The sequence below is a fragment of the Miscanthus floridulus genome, chromosome 9 (assembly GCF_019320115.1).
Source record: "Miscanthus floridulus cultivar M001 chromosome 9, ASM1932011v1, whole genome shotgun sequence".
In the NCBI taxonomy this organism is placed as follows: Eukaryota; Viridiplantae; Streptophyta; class Magnoliopsida; order Poales; family Poaceae; genus Miscanthus; species Miscanthus floridulus.
The window spans coordinates 109385141-109403745 of NC_089588.1; the positions used below are offsets into that span (position 1 = coordinate 109385141).

Genomic DNA, 18605 nt, shown 5'->3' on the forward strand with positions numbered 1-18605 from the left:
CTAAAGAGCCTCTTGCCCGCATTGTGTTAGTCGGTGCATGGAATGATTCATTGTGCAGCGTGAAAGCCCAATTAAAAAAATCAGAAGGCCCACGTCCTGGTGTCGATCTGGGAAATAATAGGAAGAAGACTTGCTAAAAAAACGAAGAAGTTTCATCAATTTTTGTCACTAGCTAACACAACAAGCTTGTTTTTATTAGTATCTCAAGTTAACGACCTCGGTTTGACGTGGTTCATGTTGACTGGGTTTGGGACTTTCTAGTTTACTTTAATTTTTTTGGGTTAGGATGAAGTGTTAAATTTATTTTTAAATCCTCGAATTTTTTTTATCATTTTACCTTTCATAATCATTGGACCCCTGAAAGCCTAACTTACTATGGAAGTAAAGAGGTCCCATCTCACTCAAGCACACTGAGATTCAGTGTCATGGCTCATGGATCAATTTTGGTTTCATTACGTGCTTCCAATACCGATTTGAAGGCTCTTACCCATTCAATGCAAAAACAACGTCATGTGACAGAGGCAGGTAGGAGTAGAGGGATCCGCGCCATATGGAGGCTTCATTGGATTTATGGAATGGGATTTTGGTTATTGGATTTTTGGATTCAGTGCTTCTGGTTGCTTGATGCCTACTAGCTGACAGAATTTGTATCATAATTTGTGGATCCATGGATTTTATTACTTGATGCATTGGATCTCCCAGAATATGTGGACCATAATTTTTTCAACAGCATTGACTTGATGTTTTGTACATTTGCAGTGTACATGAGTTTCTCTGTCCCATTAATTGAAGTGTTGTATGAGACATGTTTCATTTTCCTTTCCTTTTTTTTTTTTTGCTTCAAGAAGTGTTTCAGTTTTATAGTTGAGCTAATGACACTTCTGGTTGCTCGATGCCTACTAGCTGACAGAATGTGTGCATCATAATGTATGGATCGACAGATTTTTATTAGTTGACGCATGGGACCTCAGAGAATATGTGTCTCATTATTTTTTTCAAGAACATTTCCACTTGCTATTTTGTACATTTGCAGAGTGTATAAATTTCGCTGGCTCATTGCAGTTTTGTATGAGACATGTTTCATTACTTTTTGTTTTGCTTCAAGAGTTGCTTCGGTTTTACATTTGTGCTAATAATGACAATAGTGTTTTACTCTGCTACCTGCTCAAACAGCCAAGTTGTGGGAGCTCTGCATGAAAACGCAGACAGACCTTGTTGAACTTGGAGTGTGGATGTGGAGGGGGAATCACGGTGTGACCTTATGGACGAAAGTTGTTGAATCTGCATCCTACTCATGCGTGCAGAACTGTGTTTCTTCTTCTGCATGCCAAGCATTCAGTGAAAGGTGCAATCTTAATTAAGGATTCAACCTCTGACTTACCAAAACTTCTTGAGTACTAGAAAGGAAAATACATATTTCGATGATTGGCATGTAACTTACCCGCCACTTGTAACTGCCAAACTTTGTACATAAGTTAAAATTTTAATAAATTCCAGTAGGGGGCAACCCCTCCTGTTTCCCTCAAAAAAAAAACTTACCCTCCAAATATCCTTGCTCATCCCAAGCCTGAGACATGAATGTCTGAGGCCTTAGACCTGTATCCACACCATGTATGGCTGATCTGTGCCACTGGTGTTGGTAGTGAGACCTCTGCTGGCTGCTACACGAGTGTGGAACTTCTTCAGTGTCGATTGCACTGAGGTATGCAGTCCACAGACAGAGAACCTTCTGCAACTGAAAGCATTGACAAGTTTGTTGAGAAATACCTTAAGCTATCTAAAACATTTGAATGATGGAAATTTTTGGAGGCCGTGTATAATGCTAACCAGTCAAATTTCTTGATACCTCCCAAGCGCACTGCTCTACGTAGATAGTTCGTACATCCCAAGAAGTATGGAGAGGTAGGGATTTCTGAACATTGCAAGACCATCAATCTCGATACTACTAAGAACTCCTGTGGCAGAATGACAGGAACAAGCAATCTCTCTCTATATATATGTATGTGCCCCTACTATATAAAATGTGCATCCTGGCTAACCAGTGTTGCGATATGAAACAGAGGCCTTTAATGCACCACGTGCCTCCATTATTCAACTTTGCTACACTAGTAGATATGTTAATTGTGAACCTGTACAGGTTCCATTTACATCTTCGAGTTGCTATTTTGTACTTTCTTGTACTCAATTCCATAAAGGTAACACATTTTAGAACGGGATACAATTATCTCCGTGCTACGAGCACAAAAACTACTGCTATTAATAGTCACGGTGTACCCTCCGTTTTTATGGTGCAATCTCTGTTGTCTGTCCTCACGGATGCTACTCAATTGCTGACTGAGTAAAAGCTTGAGGCGCCCTTAAATTTCAACGTACGGCTGTGCGCCACTAGTGGAGGACAAATTATATTGATGAGTTACTCCACTTTTACTCATATATACTTTGATGTTATCCGTATATATATGAGAAAGAGAATTTATGAATGCATCGTTCTTGCCCAACCACCTAAACGGCAAGCATAAGTATTGACAGAATCGCAAGGCCTCCCCCCATCGACCTAGCGAGATAGCAGCTATGGACACAAAGTGTTTTTTTTTAGGGAAGAGATGAAGTGCTTGTAGCCGGCCAAGATCCATTGCTCTGCTTCTTGAGCGATTTGATTGACCAGAGAGCATATTGGTGTTTGAGCTGTATTTAGAGAAATATGAAGTTATCTGGCTATGCAAGGAGCATTGCTAATAATTGTCTATACGAATGGCATGGACTGAAAAACACTATATAATCTGCACGATTGAGCAGCCGCCTTGTGTTGGGCTCTTTGGCTAAGTAGGAATGAGGTTATCTTCAAACAACAAGTACCTAACTCTTTTGTACAAGTCATCTTCAGAGGGACACGATGGATCAAGAACTGGTCACAAATGTCTAAAAGGAAGAGGACAGAACCCTGAAGACTATTTGTCACCGTCTGGAGGTCACTACAATGGAGATCTTCAAGGGGTTTGGCTGGAGTTCAAGAAACCATATAGAGCACTAGATGGGTGATGAGAGAGGAGTCTTGTTTTGAACTTTTGATGGAACTATGTCTTCTCTTTTGTTTTGTGTTTGGTTGGGCAGTCTAAGTACTGCAGTTCTGTACCACTTTGGCTGTAGGCTTTCAAACTTCGATAAGCTGAGGCCGGAACGTTTTTCCTTAATCTAAAAACAAAATCTGCACGTTGGAATCAATAACTTCTAGGATAACAGGTCAATATACGAATCCGTGTCTCCTCATAGTAAATTGTGCTATGTGTGCAGTATTGTTCATTCTGTAGAATAGGTTTGCATAATTCTAGACTTCTTTTTTTTTCATCCATCATGCAAAAGTAAGTGATGATTTGAAACCGTGTTATAGCTCTCCAGCTTTTGGACTCTCTCAAATATCTTGGTTCTTCATTGTTAGAGTTTAGAATATAATTAACTTAGTTATACATACACTATTGGTCCCCCAAGATTACAATAAATTGAGGAATAGTAGAATCACATGCAGATACATTATAATGTGCCTTGCATGGTGTAGCCAAGTCAGTCTGGCACACTTTGTTTTTCGTTCATGTATACCTATGCTAATAAATTTTTTCTGTACTTTGGAATTCATATCTTCAGCAATGGAAGAAAATCAAGCAGGAACATCTCACGGAGCAGTTCACCGTGTGGCTCATCAGGGAATTGCTGAACTGTATTGGCACCCTGAAAATGAGGAAGTTGAGCAAGGGACCATCGGCAGTGCAGAGTGTGTAACAAAATCTTGTTGGAGAAACCTCCTGAGTGATGAATTTTCATTGGAAAACATTAACCAACTAAGATATATGAAACAATGGAGATCGCAAAAGAAAGAGTTCATTTACATTAGCAACATATTACTAAAACCAATCAAATTACCTGATACCTCCCAAGGCCACTATGCAATGCAGATATGTAGCAAATTTGCTCGATGAAGAGCGCCATTTCAATCCATATGCTATGTGAAAGTAGTAGTTAGGAACTTTTGACATTGCCAGATTGTAGCTTCAGAATACAAAGAAGCAGAACTCTGTTGGTCCATGGTAAACAACCACTTATATATACCAGTGTGGCCATCTAATATTTACTTGTCAATTTTGTTTTAGGTTCTCTATTCTGACTGTAGTTTTCAATGAATAAACAAAGCTTGTACGCTACCTTCAATACAGCACATGGCTCTCTGAAACTCTGCTATGCCAGTGACTTTGATTACAAGGTAACACTGAAGTTTTTGAGCTACTCTACTGTACTATTTTTAATTAAGAGAACAGTTTTCATCTACTTTTGTCCTATATAAACATGTCCGTTACAAGAAAAGCTATAGACACCACCTCGACATAGAGAACCAGTTAAGTTCTATTGCTACCATGTTGGGTCTTGTCGAATTTCACACATGGGTGGCCATGCTTAGTGAAACAACTAGGCTCATGGCATCATTGATTAAACACTTTTCCTATTCCTCAGTTGCCTGAAATCTGTGGTTGTGTTCAGGCGACGTTTCTGTCCATGGGATGATGGACATCAGCATCGGTGCGCTGTGTTCAGCTACTATTGGGTCCGTTGTTCCTTATTGGATCCGAGAATGCATCCGCAAAGGCCGCCGCCCTACCCGAGTGCTTGACCAACCACCCGCTCCTCTCTGTCTCTCCCTCCCACTCTCTCCTCTCCCAGTTCTAGTCTCCCAGATCCTGCTCCTCCGTCTCCTCCGGCTCCATGGCACCCTCACCTCGCGTGGAGCACCGGCGGTGGTGGGCGGTGGCGCATCCCCCCTCCCTTCAGCACAAAGTGGCCCTCGGTGGACGAGCGGCGAAGGAGCAGCGCGCGCGACAGCGTCAATGGGGACCAGCGCGCGCGGGGGCAGCGGCGGTGGAGCAGTGCCCACGGCGGCCCATCCCCCAGCGGCAACGATCGTCTTGCATTTCCATTCGCGGTACCCGCTGCATCTTCTTCCTCCTTGTCCCCCGTTGTTTCATCACTTGTTGTTTGCGTGTGTACTGGATCTCATTTCGTGATTGGGTGTTGATTTGGTCATCAATTGGTTAAAATCATATATTGAGGAGGGCATGGGGATGTAGATTTTTGCTAGTAAGGTTGGAATCCTTGTGGAAATGAGGGTTGTATTGTGTTTGTTCTTACTACTACTCGAATTAGTTAGGGTTTGGTTTGCTAGGTTGATGTACGCTCTAGCTAGTTGCAAATCTGTCTGGTCAATATCCCTTATGTGCATATCCAAGAATTTTTCACCCGATGGCTTTTGCCTTATCATAAGAATTTATTGATTCAACACAGATAGACAGCTAATCGGAACCTTGGCAGATCTGTCCCTCGGAGCTTAGAAGACTGGCACACGGCATGAGCCATCGGCCAATCGGGACCTTGACATGGACAATTCTTAGGCCCCAGGTCCAATCTGTTCATCCCTACCCGATCTAGGAGTTAGCAATTTTATCATCTGTGTTGTGTTCTTGGTTGTATTGATACTTTTGTGGGATTTTTGCAGTTGCGAGGCTTTGCATACTAGTACGCCAATAAGTGGGCGAGCAGGCCCAAGGCACATCATCAGGAAGATCTAGTGGGTGAGTGATTGATTGTAAATGAGTGCTGTGTCAGTGATCCTATAGCAGCAGCGTAATGCATTATCTGATTTTCTTATTCAAAAGAGATGAAACCAGATTTTTGTGGGGTTATGATTTCGGTCAGTGGTAGTTTTTTTTAAATTTGCGGTTATGCTGAGGCGCGGAGCGATTGACATGTTTGGGCAGTCTAGATTTCGTGATGATTGACTGATTATCTGGTCAGAATTTCTGATGAGGAAATGGTACTTAAGATTTCCATTCAGTGTTGTAGGCCCTGATGAATGTTGTGATTGGTCTGTGTCAAGGCAATGGATACAGATATTCACAATACATCATTTGCTATTATGTTTGGTTTGTTGTTTCGTTTGATTGATTGGTGGCGGTGATTCGACATTACCCGTGCTTCTGATCTAACCTGTGAAGCAAAGGGAAAATTAATGGTTGAATTTTTTATATGAGCCATTTAGTAATCATTCAATTGTCTCTTGTTATTTTCTGCATCAGCTTATTTCATTCATGTCATTTATTTGGCAGTGATGATACAACCATTCAACTTACAAAGCCAGTTCTGCTTCTGATAACTCATGACTGGTAGGCCTGATTCATATCATATCGGAGCCTTGATCTGTATCATGTTTTGATAAATACTCACTCACTTAGGATCATGCATTTTTTCTTTGTCCAAATCTTACATCTCATTGGCCTCTGATGAAGTTGCCCAATGTTTGGATGCTGCATTCGGCTCCAAGTTCATGCTTGTCAGGTAGAACCTACTTGGAGCTGTTGTACTCACATGACAAGACTGGGTAATCCTGAGGCTTCTATGTAGTGTCCAAATGCGTCTGTAGTATAGATATATATGGTAGATTAGTTTTTTTCTCCCTAAATAATTATACTGGGTAAATTTTTGCTGAGTTTAACTATCCTTGCACTAGTACTCTCTTATCTATGCTGAGGCTGAAAAGCTCGGAGAGTATGTGCTGTCATCAGCTTCGACTCTGTCCTGTGAGTTGGGAGTTAAATAACAGCACAAGATTGTTTACTTCTGTGAGTTTAAACCAGATATTTTGCCTTTTCCTTTCAATATAATTATTTTTTCAGGCTTTAGAACAATGAGTTAGCTACTTATGTCTAACATATTAATTATAGAGGCCATCCTGGTACCTCTTGTATTACGACCTATATTATTTTGACATCATGAATGCTTGCAACTGGTTTACAATAGCTTGGTGCAAGTGCAGAACCTTCTTTTTTCGTCTAGTCTTTTACCATACTAGCTAGAACCTCTTCAGTTCTTGTATGGATGTCCTCTCAAGTGTAACAGGGGATGCTCTGTCTTTAGGCAGCATTTTGCTTCTTTTGTTTACTTGAAATTGAAGATTAGTAAGATCAACAAACCTTTTTTTATTTCTAGGTTCAAAAAAATTTCTACCATATAGAAGTTCAATAGGATCTAAGAGCAAAACTCTTTTGTCTAGTTTATGTCATCATTGTTTAGTTGGGTTGCTGCATCTGGTGTTTAGACTTAATCGAGTAGTATTGTCCTGATGGTTCAGAGAAAACATAATTACACCTTTTTTTGGAGGATTCATCAAAAGGTTGTAGCTAGAAGCATGCTTGGTAATACTACTTTATTCCATAGTAATGTGTTTAGCACTTACAACCTGTTAAAGAATTTGAATTGGGCTAGATCATATGAAGCATACCTACAATGTAGTAATTTTCTTTAGAGATCTGTAGTTTTGTTTAGAACTTTCAGTACATTCCTGAAACACTTTTTGGGTTACTAAAGTTGTCAATCTTTAAAGTTGTCACAATGGAAAATTCTAAGCACTTAATGTTTCTCCAAGAAACTTGTTACAAATACATTGTTGCAGCCTTGCAGGCATTTCTAGATTCCGTAGTATTACTATCTAATCTGCATTGTCCGTCTAGATTCCCTAGTATCAATGTATCATTCACTTGGATCCTCTCAAGTCATGATACAACCCTAGCAATAACCTTTGCGTTTGTTCATATTTTCCATTTAAATAACTATAATACAGAGGAGCTTATCTGGACTAGAACCTATCAAAACTATACTTATGCATTGCTAAAGGGTGTATAATTTGACAATAAGTCTTCCCTAATCTTGGCACACCAAAATTAATGCTTTGACATGCTTTTAAAGAGCTACAATGTTTAAAAAATAATATTCAATCTGTGCATCCTAAATAATAGCATGGCACTTTAAAGACAAGGCAGCAGAATCACAAAGTACAAACCATAGTGGAAATAAGCAGTTACCTTCAAGTATCTCCAACTGGAATCAGGCCATAGTGGGTCCAGTCACAACCAACTATCATACCAATAAACCTACAAGACAAGATAATAATACATCACAAATAATCACTTAAGAGTAAGTACAATAGTGAGTAGCAGCTGCTCTCTGGGGTCTAAAGGCTGAGCCTCGCTCTCCCGCCTCCACTGCCAGCTGCCATCCATTCATCCAAATCCAAGAAGCTAAGAAGAAGGCCTCATATATAGGCATATAACTGAGATGGAGATGGACTTGGTTCAGGTTTCGTGACTCCATGCATGCATTTCTTCGGTTCCTCCTCTTTTTTCATGGCTGAAAAGAGAATAATCTCGTCGGTGCTAGAAAAAGGTGGTGCTCTGGATCCCTACCATGACCAATGACAGAACAAAGCATAAGGTCATGGAAGCCATCACGGACATCTTAAGCAAGCAACTAATCCAAATACTAGTAAGGATGTCGTTCCTTCCTTGCTTCTTTGTTTTGCAAGTTTAATGAATTTGGATGAAAAAAAGAGCTATAAAATATGATATGATGGATCTCTGCAGCTGAAACTAGATAGAAACATAGTCCAGATCTGGATGCTTGATTTAATTTCAATTTTTCTCCTTTGTTTGTTCGCCTTGTGAACTAGAGCTACTACAGTTAGGTCATAATGTTAGGTTGGTGGCCGAAATAGAATCCAATTGTGATGCCTGATTATAGTTCAGAGTTGTCTTTGTGCATAGGTGCATGACACCACCTTGTTTGTTTACAAAGTTTGTTGCAGTATATATGTGCATTTACTAAAAAATGACTCCGGCTCCGTGCTTAGGTGGTTACAACTCTTCCTTGAGAGGTCTCAGCACAAACCTGATTATTGTTTATAGAATCAGATTTGTCTTTGTGCTAACAGTCTAGAGTTTTTTCATTTGTGCTTTTCTGTGTATTTGTTTTTCACCAGGACAAGTTAACTGTACTCAGTACTCATAGCAGGCTTCACATGTATGAGTCAGATTTTCTAATTATATACATATACAATATTATTACATTATGAACAAGCACTACTTGCACTACCTTAAATGTGCAATTTTCATATATATATTCTGTAATTTTTTAAGATCATATATATTCATTGTACCTTGTTTATTGTTGGACATATGTATTATAGGCATGCAATTATTGGGCTTGTGCTGTGTCCATGTGTCCATATCTAGTCGGGTAGCCCTAGCTATGATTGGATTAGTATTAGGGAGGTAATCATATTGGGTTAACCTAGATTTGTGACCTACAAATTAATCATTTGCAGGATCGTGCGTAGGACCAATCTGTGGGTGGCTAAAGCACACTATTCATGTCCTTGAAACAAATTATCTGTTGTGATTTGTGCTAACACATCTTAAACTTTGTTTATTGTGATTGTGGTAACACACATCTCTTATTTGTCCTTGTTATTTCATAGAAAAAATTGTCTCTTGTAATTTGTGCTAACACATCCTGAACTTTGTTAATTGTGATTGTGCCAACACACATCTCTTATTTGTCCTTGTTCTTTCATAGAAAAAATTCTCTTGTGATTTGTGGTAACACATCTTGAACTTTGTTAATTATGATTGTGCCAACACACACCTCTTATTTGTCCTTGTTCTTTCATAGAAAAAAATTGTCTCTTGTGATTTGTGCTAACACATCTTGAAATCTATTAATTGTTAGTTGTGTCAACACACATCTCTTATTTGTCCTTGTCCTTTCATAGGAAAAAAAATTGCCTCTGTGATTTGTGCTAACACATCTTGAAGTCTGTTAATTATGATTTGTGTGAACACTGACCCCACCAAAAACAGATGGTATACCAATTAACTTGCATACACGGGTAATAAGATTGTATAAGCTTTAATGAATTAAACGCATTTTATGACTATCCTCGTACAAAAAGAACATTGTGTCATAAAATATGAAAAAATATGGTATCATCCCATAAAAACATAGCACTATAGTGTTATGTGATTGTTTCAGGGTGTTGTCATTTTTTTGTCATCTCTGTGAAATTTCTTGATAACCTAGGAAGTAGGACTCCATTCATTCACCGCTAACTCCTCTGTTGATGTAATACAACATCTGTCAAGAAACTGAACTGCTCATTTTAATGTAGCCAGTCTTGAGATGAGGGACAGTGACCCCGAGACGACACTTGAGGTAGACCCAAAGGCGAGCGAGAGCTTCCTGAACCAGAGAAAACTGCAGCTAGAGAGCTATGAGATGTCCCAGGCTCCCAGCAATGCAGGAGCAACACGCTGCAGCCTGGCCTTGTGATCATCTCACTGGTAAGTGGTGAACATAAAGTAGAAATTGCATTTTCAAAAAGTAATAGTTACAGTAACTGAAACGTGCAATTTTCTTTTGTATTGTATGAAATTATTGTCATGGTATAAATAGTAGAACAATTGATTATGCAACTGGTGGAAGAACTTTCAGTCTTAGTTACACACATATATCTGGTGTTGCAACTGAATGTAGGCCTTAGTTTTTGTGTGTGTGAAGTGTTGTGTGTCAGTTTGATCTCTAATTGGAAGGATGTGCTTCTAGCAGCTCATGCATGTCGATACAAATAGGATCATGCAAGAATGGTCAGCAGGATCTTCTTGTATAGATCAGATTTGTAGTTTTTGTAGCTTGTCACTGTCTGATTGTTTCTGACAAGTGGTAGTGATTAGAGAGTCAAGTTTATGCCTCTGCGCAAGTCTAGGAAGCTCTCAAATGTCTTGTAGAGTGATTATGGTCCACTCTGAACATCTAGTTCTTGAAACTTTGAGTAGCAAGTTACTGATAACTATTGTACCATATTTTCAGTTTTAGAATTGCATGGAACCACTTGTCATTGTACACTTTTAGCGTTGGCAAAGATCTTGCATTTGGGACCGTAAAAGCTTTGTTCGTCCTCTCATAGTGGCCTATTTTTACTTGTGATCTTTAATTGTCCAGTATGGGAAACATTAAACTGAAGTTTCAAACAGGTAATTGCAAGTCTACTATAATTTAAATTGCAAGATCCGCGCACTACAATTTCAGTTGCGAGCATATGCAATATGTTGTTGTTGAACAAATTTGCCTCATGGTTGTCTTTTCAGCTAGCTGATTTAAGTGGCTGCTGATTTTTGCATTTTCTACAGCTTGTCTTGTATGGAATGACGTGCTGAACTTGACAGACTATGCATACATGTGTTAGGAATACTACCTGCAGTTTGAGATAACCACTGTCAAATACATTTAGAGTGAGTTAGGGATTTACCTGTGAATTTCTATACTGTCAGACTGTCAAGATTTATGTTGCTTTCTTTGGTAGTTTCGTGGACATAATTTGCCGATTTACAAGTTCATGTATAGTTTTCCTTCCATTCTTTCTTGTGGCTCTGAGGTGTAGTTTATGTGTTTCTTACCACTAAGTTCAGTCTGTTTCTTCCCTTTGAGAAGTTATATTATCAGATTGTCAATATTTTGGTTTTTTCTTTTGTCTACCTGTTTATTTGTTGTCATGGTTAATTGACTCTCCAGTAAAATTGCGGTAATTTGTCTATATTGCCTGATGATTGCTCTTATGACTTTTTTCATGAGCCCCATAAATTCTGATACTTTCATTACTCCCTGTATTAATAAGATTATCTATTGTAGCAATAGATGTGTAGCTATCCATTCTTTCATCACAAATCACACTTATTGATGTTTTCTGCATGCTACATATTTGTGGCTCATGTCATCTAAATTAGTTTTGTAACCTTTTTGATCATGGCCATCTCTGCTAGTAAAATCACTTCGCTTCATAATGTTATCTAGAATGAGCAGCGTCCTCCATTATGTTAATTGATTGCAATCACCAATAATGTAAACTGCAAGGATAGAGATTGCAAATTTAGTTGTGAGCATGTACAATTTGTGGAATTTTAATGAACATGAAATCTGTGCTTGGTTGTATCTACTTATGATCTCTAAAAATTTTGCCACTTTGTTGTGATCTGCAGTCTGATGATGGACGTGAAATGTGTGCAATCATTATTTACTATAAAAACATTGACAAGATGGATTGCTATGAACACCTATGCAAACACTAGGTACTCATTTTGTCATTGTTCTATTTTAATATATGCACTTATTGCAAGTCACTTAGGCTGATATGAAATTGTTCTTTGAGTCTATATGTGGAGAGGTTGGTCATTCTTTACTTAAAACATCATTTCCCTTGTGTATAGTTTGTGTTGCTAAATGTCTACAGAAACGACAATTTGACTAGCGTAGCTTCATTGGCTCATTGTAATTTAGTTTCTAGACTGGTAGTAGTGCTTTAGCTTTGGAAACCCAATTTAACTGAGGTGGAAATGGATGTGCAACGAGACTTGGAGATTAGGTAGATTGCAATTTCAGAACCTATCATTTTTTAGGCAAAACTGGAGAATATTAGAACAATGAGTTTGGATCTTTGTTTTGTCAAATAAAGCTTTTTGAGAGATGCCGGATGATACTTTTCTCTGGATCTTTGTAATATGTTTTCTTTTTTCTGTGCTCATTAGAAGTCATTAATTATGAATATAGGGCACCTTCACTCTGAATCACTCCCTTGACAGAGCACTGTCTAGTTAATTGTAGCGGCACAACTACTGGCCTGGTATGGTTTGATCTTGAGTTGTCACCATATATGCATGCCCTACTTGTAATTGCTACTAGTAGCAGTACTTGACAATAATACAAAAATAGGCAATCATGCAGGGACTGATGGAACGTTGAAGGCATGCATGATTATGATATGCATGCTGACTGCTGGTGGGAGCTTCGCTTCCTAGAGATGCAGACTATGATAGGGAACCACCAATTGTGACTGCTATGGCAAGAATGGAGAGACTAGTAGCGGTTATTCATTGACATTGTTTACTGAGAACATCTCGTTGTGTATCTAGATTCAATCGTGGTGTTTCTTTCTTGCTTTGCTAGAGGTTGCAGTGGCAGATTTGTGAAACGAATAGGGGGTTTTTCTTTCTTGCTGGAGGGTGTAGTGGCAGAGCTGTAATTTGTGTACTGTTCAATTGGGCCGAATAGCTGTTTTGTGGGCCGAATGAGTAGTTATTTGATATAGCGGGTATTGGATCTTGCACCCGTTAAGGTTTGGCGGGCCCGGTAGCTGCTTTGGTTGGGTTTGCGGGTTCATTTGCGGACCCGTTTTGTTGCCTGCTACAGAGAAACAACAGAGAACAGATCTGACCCTTGGATGAAGATCCAAGGGCCCTGGACGTCGCCTGAGATGGTTGATATATTTCAGGTGACTGAAATATAGCAACTCCCTTGATTAAATGATTAAATGTGTATTGATGCAACATATTCATTTGAATGTTGTTGCATGGACCGATCTTGAATCAAGCTGTAGACTTATGCTCACGGTTATCCCTTAGTTCAAGTGTGTTTGAGACAATAGTTTCGTAAGTGGAGTACTGAAACTAAATATTTGTTCTAAAATTTCGAGAGCAAGTTCAAACAGGAACTGAAACCCTGTTGTTTCGGATATAGAGCAGTTATGTATTACTCATGACGGCGATCACTATTGGTCTGACCAGGGACCTCCTAGTTTGTGAAGCCACCTCGATTAGACGGTGTGAGTGAGAAGACTTGGCACCACCATTGCAGGTCCACCAAAGAGCCTCTTGCCCGCATTGTGTTAGTCAGTGCATGGACTCATTCATTGTGTTGCGTGAAAGGCCAATTAAAAAAATCAAAAGGCCCATGTCCTGGCATCGGTTTGGGAAATAATATGAAGAAGACTTGCTCAAAAAAAAAGGAAAAAGAGGGGACAGGTTGGCTACTTGGCTTGGGTGAGCACTGCAACCGACTACAGAGGGAGAGGCGCTGCTCCTTTTCTTCGAGGATCTCCTTTTTTTAGAAGAAAAAAAACACAATCTAAGATTTTGAGATCTATGAACAAACTCATACAGTTGCTTGTAAACCCGGTTATGTGTGTGCAATGTTATTCATCTTCCACTACTACAGTAAATTTAACCGAGGCGGGCGTTTTGAATTAACCAAGGCGGGTAATGCAAACACCTCCGCCAAAATGTCACGGTTAATCAGACCTTAATGGAGGCGGTTGCTTTGCCTGCCTCGGTTAATCGATTAAAAAAACAAAAAAAAAAAATCTGTGAACCCACCAGTGAGCCCACTCCCGAGCCCAACGACGAGCCCGTTCCCAGCCCATGAGCCGGAACCCCAGGAGGAGGAGCCACTGTGTTGCTAGATCACCATGGAGCCCACCGCCGGAGGGCTCCTCCCCACTAGATCCGTGGATCCGCTGCCGGAGGCCTCCTCCCCGCCGGATCCGCACCGTGGTGGAGCCATGGAGGGAGGGGAGGAGGCCGAGGCATGGGCCGGATCCACTGCCGGTGGGCTCTAACCCGCCGGATCTGCCTCTAGAGGCCTCCTCCCCACCGGATCCCGCGTCGTGGTGGACCATGGAGGGAGGGGAGGAGGCCGGGGTGCGGGCCGGATCCGCCGCCGGTAGGCTCCATCCCGCCGGATCCACACCGTGGTGGAGCCATGGAGGGAGGGGAGGAGGGAGAGAGGGGAGGAAACCGGGGCGCGGACCAGATCCGCTGCCGAAGGCCTCCTCCCTACTAGATCCGCGAAGTGGTGGAGCCATGGAGGGATTGGAGGAGGGAGGGAGGGAAGGAGGTCGGCGCCGCTGGAGAGGGAGGAGTGAGGGAGGAGAGAAGTGAGGGAGGCAGGCACGCCTCGGTTCGGGGGCTCGGGGCGCGGTGGGTCGCAGCTGAGAGAAAGAGAATGAGAGAGAAAGAGTGACAAGGAACTAGGGTTTGCTCAGTTATATACGTGGAAGAGTAACTAGGCTCGGATTGGGCCGCTGGTGGGCTCGGCCTTATTAACAGAGGCGGTTGCTTTGGACCAACCGCCTCCGAAAAATGGTCGGCGGTTGCCTTATGTTGCCTGCCTCGGTTAAGCATTAACCGAGATGGTTGCTGGGCCGGCTGCCCGGCCACGAATAACCAAGACGGGCAGTCGGCCCAACTGCCTCCTGAGGCCCAATGCAAAATGTCCTTGCAAAAGTTTTTTTTTTGTAGTAGTGTTGTGTGGTTTTGCATGCCCAGTTATAGGTTCAAATTGATTTATTGGTGTTGAATGTTAGAACGTAATTGGACTTTACTTTATTCTAAAACCTTTCTAAGGCATCAAGTTGGCACGAACAAGTTTCATCAACTTAATGCACTAGCTAACACAACAGGCTTGTTTTATTAGTATCTCAAGTTAATGACCTCGGATTGACATGATTCATGTTGACTAGGTTTGGGAGTTTCCAGCTTATTTTAATGTTTGTGATTAAGATGAAGCTGTTAAATTATTTTTAAATCCTCGCAAAAATGTAAAGTGGTCCCATCCAACTCAACCGCACTGAGATTCGGTGTCATGGCTCAACTTTTGTTTCATCACGTGCTTCCAATACTGATCCGAGAGCTCTTACCCATTCAAAGCAAAAACATCATGCGAGGGAGGCAAGCTGGGAGCACTCGCACCATGCGGAGGCTTCATTGGAATTTTTTTTTAAAAAAAGCGCCACCTTGGCGCGGCCTTCCTGGAGGCCAGGTGCGGATGCGGGGGTTTGAACCCCCGCCTGGCTGCTTCCCCTCACCCTTGGGAGCTTGCCACTAGGCCACTGGCCCGTCCGCGAGGCGTCATTGTATTTATGGATTCGGAATTTTGATTATTAAGTTTATTGATTCAGTGCTTCCGGTTGCTTCATGCCTACTAGCTGACAGAATATGTGCATCATAAATTATGGATCAATAGATTTTTATTACTTGGTGCATGGGAGCTCTGAGAATATGTGTATAATTATTTTTCCAACAGCATTCACTTGTTGTTCTGTACATTTGCAGAGTTAAATTTGACTGGCTCATTGTAATGTTGTATGAGGCTTGTTTCATTGATTTCGTTTTTGCCTTTGGAGTTGCTTCGGTTTTATATTTGGGCTAATGACACTTGTATTTTCCTCTTCTACCTGCTCAAAATGCCAAGTTCTGGGAGCTTTGCTTGAAAAGACATAGAGCCCTTGGAGGGTGGATGTGGAGGGCGAAGTTATGGTGTACTCTTTCTACCACAGTTGCTGAATCTGCGTCGCACTGAAGCCCGCAGATCTGTGTCTATTCTTCCACATTCCTGCACGCCAAGCATTCAGAGAAAGGTGCAATCTTACTTAATTATTTAACCTCCAACACACCAAAACTTCAGAGGTACTAGCAAGGAAAATGTTTCGATGATAGGCACGTAACATACCTGTCAAATATCCTTAGTCTTTCCAATCATGAGATATGAATGTACGAAGCCTTAGAGCTGTATCCACACCATGTATGACTGCTATGTGCCAATGGTTCTGGAAATCCACCCTTTGTGCAGACTGCTACACAAGTGTAGATTGCACTGGGGTCTGAAGTCCAGAGATATAATCTTCTGCAACTGAAAGCATCCTCAAGTTTGTTGAGAAATATTTTAAACTATATAAAACATTTGAATGACGAAGATTTTGGAAGGGCATGTATAATACTAACCAGTCAAATTTCTTGACACCTCCCAAGCCCGCTGCTCTGTGTATAGATACATCCTATGAACTATGGAGAACCAGGGGTTTCTGAACATTGTAAGGTCTCGGTTTTGATACTACTAAGAACTGCGATGGTAGAATGGAAGCAACTAGCAATATCTCTCCATATATATGTATGTGCCCCTATAAAATGTGCGTCATGGCTAGTGTTGTTTATGAAACGGAGGCCTTCAATGCACCAAATTAAATGGCTTTATTATTCAACATTTTCTATATTAGTACAAATGGTAAATGTGAACTAGTACATGTTCCATTTACATTCTATCTCCTGTTTTGTACTTTTTTGTACTCAAGTCCACAAGGGCAAAACATTTTAGGACGGGATACAATTATCTCTGTACTACGAGCACAAAAACTACTGCTATTAATCGTCACAGTGTGCCCTCCGTTTTTTTGGTGCAATCTCTGCCGTCTGTCCTCACGGATGCTACCCAATTGCTGAGTAAAAGCTTGTGGCTCCCTTGAATTTTACCATATGCCTGTGCCCCGAAATAGAGGATGACAAATTATTTTGGTGAGTTACTGCACCTTTACTCATGTATGCGAAAAAAAAATTTATTGAGACATCGCTCCTGCCAAACAGCCTAAACGGCAAGCCATAAGTATTGCTTGATAAGTGCTATTTCACCCTTCAAATATTAACAATTTTAAAATAATGATTACTCCATTTCTGTCTTCTTGTAGAATGTTCTCAAACATGTTGATAGAGTGATAGCATCAACGCAGAAGAACCTAAAGCTAGAAAACTTTTTTTGTGGTGTTTTGTATTAAGAAGGATGCAATAAGAGTTCTTAGAAGCACGATCAGCCTAGGTCAACCATTTATACAAAGTATAAAACAAGGACAAGCGAACCGGAACTATTCATTAGAGACTATGCTTGCAACATGACTGAAGCACGAGTTACACATAAAGGCCTCCCCCACGTGACCTAGTGATTGGAGCTATGGACTCCAAGTGTTTGTAGCTAGCCAAGATCCATAGTGATTTGATTGACCAGACAGGTCGAGGAAGAAGCCGTGTGCTAGAACATGCAATTGTTTATAAGAAGTTAACCAGATCAATACCTTTGCTCTGCTAGGAGCGGCATTTAGAGAGGAGCTCTTTTACAATGGTTGGAAATATACGAAGTTATACGGCAATGAACTATGAACTAGTTACACATAAAGGCCTCCCCCAAGGCCACTATGTGATAGTAGGTAACAAATTTGGTCGATGAAGACCGCCATCTCCAGTCCGTGCTACTGTGATAGTAGTTGTTAGGAACTTTTTGGGCTATTTGGTTAAGTAGGAATGAGGTTATCTTCAAACAACAAGTACCTAATTCTTTTGTGCAGGTCATCTTCAGAGGGACGCATTCGATCAAGAGCTGGTCACAAATGTCTAAGAGGAAGAGGAGAGAACCCTGAAGACTATTTATCACCGTCTGGAGGTTATTGCAATGGAGATCTTCAAGGGGTTTGGCTGGAGTTCAAGAAACCATATAGAGCACTAGATGGGTGATGAGAGAGGAGTCTTGTTTTGATGGTACCATATATGTCTTCTCTTTTGTTTTGTGTTTGGTTGGGCAGTTTTAGTACTGCAGTGCTGTACTAATTTGGCTGTAGGCTTTCAAGCTTTGATAAGCTGAGGCCGGAACATTTTTCCTTATCTAAAAAAAATCTGCACGTTGGAATCAATAACTTCTAGGATAACAGGTCAATATATATACGAATCCGTGTCTCATCATAGTAAATTGTGCAATGTGTGCAGTACTGTTCATTCTATATAATAGGTTTGCATAATTCTAGACTTCATTTTTTTCATCCATCATGCAAAAGTATGTGATGATTTGAAATCGTGTTATAGCTCTCCAGCTTTTGGACTCTTTCAAATATCTTGGTTCTTCATGTTAGAGTTTAGAATATAATTAACTTAGTTATACATACTATTGGTCCCCCAGGATTTACAATAAATTGAGGAATAGTAGAATCACATGCAGATACATCATAATGTGCCTTACATGGTGCAGCCAGTGAGTTTGGCACAATTTGTATTTAGTTCATGTAAACCAATGCTAATAAAGTTTTTCTGTTC

At 40.6% G+C, this 18605-nt stretch overlaps 1 long non-coding RNA gene, 3 other non-coding genes and 1 pseudogene across 4 annotated transcripts; all 5 read left to right on the forward strand.

The window, feature by feature from the left end:
* Positions 1-5989: 5989 nt before the first annotated feature.
* On the forward strand, positions 5990-6074 carry LOC136484641 (small nucleolar RNA U36a). Its single transcript, XR_010766144.1, has one exon. It is a non-coding gene; the product is annotated as a small nucleolar RNA U36a (small nucleolar RNA).
* Positions 6075-6137: 63 nt separating this feature from the next.
* On the forward strand, positions 6138-6236 carry LOC136484555 (small nucleolar RNA Z223; annotated as a pseudogene).
* A 77-nt stretch (positions 6237-6313) lies between these two features.
* On the forward strand, positions 6314-6431 carry LOC136484557 (small nucleolar RNA Z278). Its single transcript, XR_010766071.1, has one exon. It is a non-coding gene; the product is annotated as a small nucleolar RNA Z278 (small nucleolar RNA).
* Positions 6432-6548: 117 nt separating this feature from the next.
* Positions 6549-6650, forward strand: LOC136484636 (small nucleolar RNA snoR97). Its single transcript, XR_010766139.1, has one exon. It is a non-coding gene; the product is annotated as a small nucleolar RNA snoR97 (small nucleolar RNA).
* A 5307-nt stretch (positions 6651-11957) lies between these two features.
* Positions 11958-12701, forward strand: LOC136482606 (uncharacterized). Its single transcript, XR_010765133.1, has 3 exons — positions 11958-11993; positions 12472-12544; positions 12634-12701. It is a non-coding gene; the product is annotated as an uncharacterized lncRNA (long non-coding RNA).
* The last annotated feature ends 5904 nt before the right edge of the window (positions 12702-18605 follow it).